We start from the raw sequence: 6,233 nt of genomic DNA on the forward strand, positions 1-6,233 counted from the left end.
TTATAAAGTTTGCTTTTCTCTTCTGATTTTTTCAGTTTAAAACCAGTTCTGCGACAATGCTAAGCTATGCTGAGGTATTTTATGAAGGTGCCAGAAGCCAGCTGCTACCCACAAGTATTGTTCTCAGAGCTGTATGGTGCTACCTTTCGCTGAGGGAAGAGGGGGAAAGAGCAAGGATGGAAAGAGGCAGAGGGACGGAGACAGGGAGGGAGAAAGGGGGCCCAGATTATTCCAGTTACGGACGGTTCTTAGCAGGGCATCACTGATGGACCTAAAAGCAGCCCCAAGACAAAGCTCAGTAGCTGCCTCATGTTCAGGAATCTGGTCAGAAAAGAAGTACCTGATACGTTCTACATGCTGACCTTATTTGCCCACGTGAGTAAAAGATGTCTTTTCTCCCACAGTTAAACTATTTGTCATTTCAGTGCAATCTCTCCAATGCCCTCCTAACAGCATCCCAACAGGGGTAAAAATTCAGAGCATGTCCCCACTTGGAGTATCCTGGGAGAAGTGGTAGACAGATCAAATGCAGATAGATAAGTTGAAAAAAATCAAGGGATTTTTTTTTGTGCATTACTGTGAAGATATGCAAATAGAGGAATTGCTTTTCATCGTTCCAAAAGCACTGAAACTCCTTGCACTGACACAGAGGGAACCAGGTACCACTCACAACGTGGAGACAAAGATATGAGGATCTTAAGAAACTGTGAATTGTGAGCCAACAGCTTTTTGACAAATTCTTCCCTGTCAAATATCTTTAAAGCATTTTAGGGGAGTCCCCTCTGGAAAGAAGAGAGAAACTCACAAGCAGCAACAAGAGATTTAATGAGTGAGAAGGGCAGAACTTGTGCAAGGTAAGTATCTTGAATTCTATATTGCTATAGTACTTTGGGAGGGAGAGGGCAGATGTCCTGGTTGCAAAAATAGAAAGGGATTTGAGTTGGTTGTGTGAGAACTGACAACCATAAATGCAGTGGGGAGCAGCAGGCCAGCTTATTCCTTTGGTAATACTCCACCCTAGGCAACATCCAACAGGGACAGACAGGCCCTGCTGGGGTACAGGGTGTGAGAAACAGCATTTAACCATTTCAGGCAGAACAGGAATAGGGAATAGTGACTCTTTGTAAAGTTAATGTGGCAATAAAAACATTTACATTTTAAACTTCCAGTTTAAAAGCAAGTATCATTGAAAGTTTGGACCATGGATTATGTTATCCTTCCTAAAACACTCTAATGACCATGAGAAGCTACCTGCCTCTTTAAGATAATTTTGTATCTTTATATATTTCTTTATCTAAGAAAATATGAATTAATATTTAAGGTAAATTAGATGTTGCTTTGGTTTAGTATCTGTGGTATGGCTCCAGCTGTAATGGTTGTGCCGCTCCATTTGCAACAACACAAAAAAAGACAGAATTCCCATTTTAAAGAACGCTGCTTTGCAGGAATGTGCACAGAGTTATGGAATTAACTCTTCTGTGTCCTTCACTAACTCAACTAAAGAAATGTGTCAAAGCACCCCGCGTGAGGCTTACAGAGGTGGCATTGGAACATGAGGTCACAGTTCTGAGAGATGTCACATCCACACCACCTCACAGTGATTGACTACAACAGGTGTTGTACAGTGACTCAGAAACAAAATAAATGCTCTGGAGGAAATCTAAGCAGATGTAACAATTGTAAGCAGCCACACCTGTGTGTACTTTCTTTGGGCTGTTCGCGAATCCTTCCACGGTGAGTGTGGAGAGTGGATTCTAAGGAGACCAAGAGTGCTAAAGCCAAAGTGTGCTAAAGCAAAACATGTTTTTCTTAAGATCAGAAAAAAATGTCATCACCAAGCTACAAGACCAACTCCTGAAGCCATTCTCTAAATTGTTTCTGACCTTCTGGGCATATCTGTGTTTGTTTTCCTGGAAATCTCTTGCTTTTTGAACTATGCCTGTCTGCAGGAAGAACTTTTCACCTATCTTTTCTTGCCTGGGTACTGTGACATGCTTGCAACTATGAAAAGCAACCCTCTCACCTTTAAATACAGAGACATGGAAGTCTGAAAAAGAGATGCTATTATCCTTTTCCAACACACCACCAAACTTCCTGTGATCATATTTACTGGGTCTATACACAACTGTTATTGTTTCTTTTCAGATGCATCAATTTCTGCTGCCAGCATGATGATGATTTAAAAAATAAACTTCTGCTAAATTCTGGTACATGATCTAATATTCTTTTCATTCTCTGAAGGAGCACATGCACTCTAACTTGGCAGATGTACACCCACTGCCAGTCTGATTTCTGTCTTTCACCTAAACACTGGAGGTAGCCAGCATCCATAAGGAAAAACACCAATAGGGATGAAAAGTAGGCTCCAAGAACAACAGTCAGTTTTAGGGAGGATGTCACAGGGATGTTTTAGGGGACAATGAATCAGAGCACACTGGCAATGGATGCCATGGGATATGTGCTGTTCAGGTATTATGTCAGTTTCTGCAAACAAAACCAAGCTTTTTTGGATATGTGGCTACTCTGAGTTTCCAGTTTCTCTCAGAAAAAAACTCGCTAAGAAATTCCCTGGAATCTGGGCCCCAGATAGGGTGATGGGGTAGAGAAGAGGAGGGTAAAGAAAGGGGTATAAGGTGCTCACACCAAAGCCATGTGACCAATGCAAAGGTAGTCAGGAAAAAAAGCAGATTTTTATAATAAATAAACCATCCAAGCTGCATTAGTGTTCCAGATATGTACTCAACAAGACCCTCTCCCAACCACAAACCAGCAAGAATGGGACATGAAAACTCATTCAGACAGCTAATGGCACAGTCTCCTGGAACTGTGGAGAGAGGATTTTCCACTGATTTAAGGCCCACCTTTCTTTGTGTTTCCTAGATATCTGCAAGGACCACGCCCCCCACCCACCACAAAACCCTCGGGAGGAGGGAATCCATCCGAGACGAGCCCGGTGGTCTCCCCCCCAACAAAAAAAGCTTCCTGATAAATTGTACTTTTGCACAGGCGTGAAAGTAAGCAGGGACTTTCAGAGTCAGGAACAAACGCTACAGCTGCGGTTTTCCCCATCCTCTTACTTCACTCAAAACAAGTCCAAGGACTTGCATTCCTTTGGTAGAAACTACAGACCGTGCTGTGGCCTCCAGACCAGCACAGTGGGTACCAGCATCTTCTCTTCTACTTTTTCCCTACCTCCCTGAAGCTCACCCAGCTGTACCTGCTGCTGCTCTGAAGCTTTTACTGTGGGCCATTGCCATTTTTGCAGTATTATTCATAGCCCTAAAAGTCTCCTGCGCAGCCTGAAGACGTAGAGACATATCAAAAATACAGAGATTCATCCATACTGGGGGGATAAAGGTGGGACCTCTTGGATTAACAATCCTCTGACATTGCCATTCTATTTACACATCAAATAAAAGAAAACAAATTAAAATCAAGTTAAGAGTCTGCCCCAAGGATAACACAAATTACCAACCAAAAAAAAAAGATTAAAAACAAGCAGCAACTTTTATATAAAATTAATAAAAACAAAAGACAAATGAAAAAGAAATTGTCAGTAGCATCTATCGCCTCTCTGCATCTGAACTGCACTTACACAAACTAGTCCATTAGTACAGCAGCTTGCTAGAAATTGACTTTGGTTCAAGCTTAGTTTTAAAAAAATAAAACATAAAAAAATCAAAAACACATAAGAAACGGTGGACGGACATTTGTTAGTTTCCCTGCTTGCAGTTCACTAGTTTTGAAGTTTTAGGGGTAATTGGTTTAAATATCAGTAAAACAGGAAGGTGGAGAGTTAGAGATGAACAGAGCAAAACCATGGTGGTGGGGGGAGAGATAAGGGGTTCTGCCACTTGAGTGCAAACACAACTCCCACATGCTCAGGCCACAGACCAAAGCATGTGTGGAGTTTAAAGTTGCTGCCTTCCAGATCTTGGATGAGAAGCTCCAGGATCCCCCTGAATCATCAACAAAACGAATATAGCTGCATCAGCTCATTATTTTAGGACACTCTGGTGACAAAAGAAAAGGGGGTGGGTGGGAAAGGGACTCTTCTAATACCCTCAACTAGCTAAAAGTAATTTAGTTTTGTACACATGGCAGAAACCTTTAAATCCATCGGGAATGGAAAATTTAACGTGAACTGCATTGCAGCGATCCAGTCTTCTCTCTTTAAAAATCTTTTTTCTTTTTTGGTTCAGACACTGGATTGTATATTTAAGAATATACGGATCTAACTTCTGTACAGTTCATTACTCCTTCCTCATCCACAAAAATATCCTTTGCTCCACAGATCAGAATCACCCCTTAAAGAGTGAGCTGCAGTGCCAGGCGCCGGCCAGAGGCGCCGATTGCCGCGCTCACCCCGCGATGGCCCCGCAGCTCAGAGACCACACGAGATCAGCCCGGGGTGTGCAAGCCCCAGAGTGGCTCTGTTGTGTTGGCATTAACAATGGCACCTTCTGTTCTCATAGTCCTGGCTCCTGTCTTCTGCAGCCAGAAGCACTTTTTTTTACTAGGAAGCTCTTCTAAATAGTGTTGGAAGCATCAGAAAAGGAATATTGCTATGAATGGGGAGAATGTGACCTTCTGAAATCCGGTACCAACTCACCTAGAGGGTGTCCTAGGCCTCGAGATGCTGCTTTACATTCCGCCAATTAGCCTGGGTTATGATGGTTTTTAAGTATTTGTGTGTGCTTTTGCACAGCAAAATGAAATCTATGGAACAGAAGAGCCATCAGTATTGTCACACAATCCACACTCGGGAGGTCACATCCCACTCTCTGGAGTAAAAGGAACCAAGCACAAAAAGCTAAGAGCAGAATTTGGCTGTTTTGTCTAAATATTTGAGAGGAGAAGAATGGCAGTTTGGAGCAAATTCCTACCTCTGCTTACAAAGCAGAGACCAGCCTGGAAGTTTGCACACAATGATCTCTGCTGCTGCACTGAGCTTCCTGCACAAATGATGAACATAAATTCTTCTGACCCCTACAAGCAGGCATTAGACAAATTCAAGGATGAGGAAACTGTTCAGAACATTTCCAGAAGATTAGGATAGAAAGTCTATTTGTGCTCCATTCTTCCTCTCCACCACCCCACCCTCCCCCCATGGTGTGGGAGCTCGCTGAAAATAATCCAGGAGCAAAAGACAAACGCGTCCAAACTATATATATAAAAATAATAATAATAATAATCATAATAATAATAATAGAGATACACCAGTAATACAGGCCTGCCTAAATTGTACCAGTTAAGAAAGGAACCCCCAACATGATTGATACGATTATAAACACCTTGTATGACATAATGGCCTGTACAACAGACCTATAAAATGATAATTAAAAAAGAAAGATATTTAGACCAAAAAAACCAAGAAATCCCCTTCCTATGTTTGAACTGATAACCCACCTTAACTTGTCATTGTGACTGCTGGAAATGATAAGTAGTCCTTTCACTTTTTTTGTGTTTTTGCGGTTTTTAGTTTTTTTGTGTTTTTTTTTTTTTTTTTACATTTTTGGTTAGAAAGTTCTCCGATCCATGAAGCGATCCTGAAAAGACAGTGTTTATTATAAAATTAGGCAAATGTCTGTCCCAGCTTTAAATCCTTCCTGTTTTGCTTTTGTTTTTTTTTTTTTCTCCTTTTTTTTTTTGTTTTTTTTTTTTTTTTTTTTTTTTTTTTTAAATTTTTTTCTTTTTCTTCCAGCTTTAAATCCTTCCTGTTTTGCTTTTGTTTTTTTTTTTTTCTCCTTTTTTTTTTGGTTTTTTGTTTTGTTTTGTTTTGTTTTTTTAAATATTTTTCCTTCTCTCTCTCTCTCTTTCTCTCTCTCTTGTCCCCAACAACACGGTGAGAGGATGCCCACGGCATTTTCAGTCCATCGACCGGGCTGGCAGCCGATCCCAGCGCACAGTGACCCAGGCTGCTGGAGCAGAGCCCAGCCCGGCTCACTGTGCCTTGGAGGCAGTAGTGGTGGTGGACGTGGCCCCGCTGGCAGAGGCCACTGTGAGGAGAGAGTTCTGGATGGACTCGGCTGAGGTGGAGGTGGCGTGAAGGCTGGCGACTGGTCCAGAGGCCCCTGCGGAGGCTGCAGCTGCAGAGACCAAGCTAACTGGGTTGCTGGTGAGCAGAGAAAGGTTCTGAGGGTTCAGGAACAGAGGGGCAGTGACGATGTTAGGGGTACCTCCAGCATTGGCAAACACCAAGTTTCCAGTTGCATCCAGTGATGTTATTGGAA

The sequence above is a fragment of the Geospiza fortis genome, unplaced genomic scaffold (assembly GCF_000277835.1).
Source record: "Geospiza fortis unplaced genomic scaffold, GeoFor_1.0 scaffold72, whole genome shotgun sequence".
NCBI lineage: Eukaryota > Metazoa > Chordata > Aves > Passeriformes > Thraupidae > Geospiza > Geospiza fortis.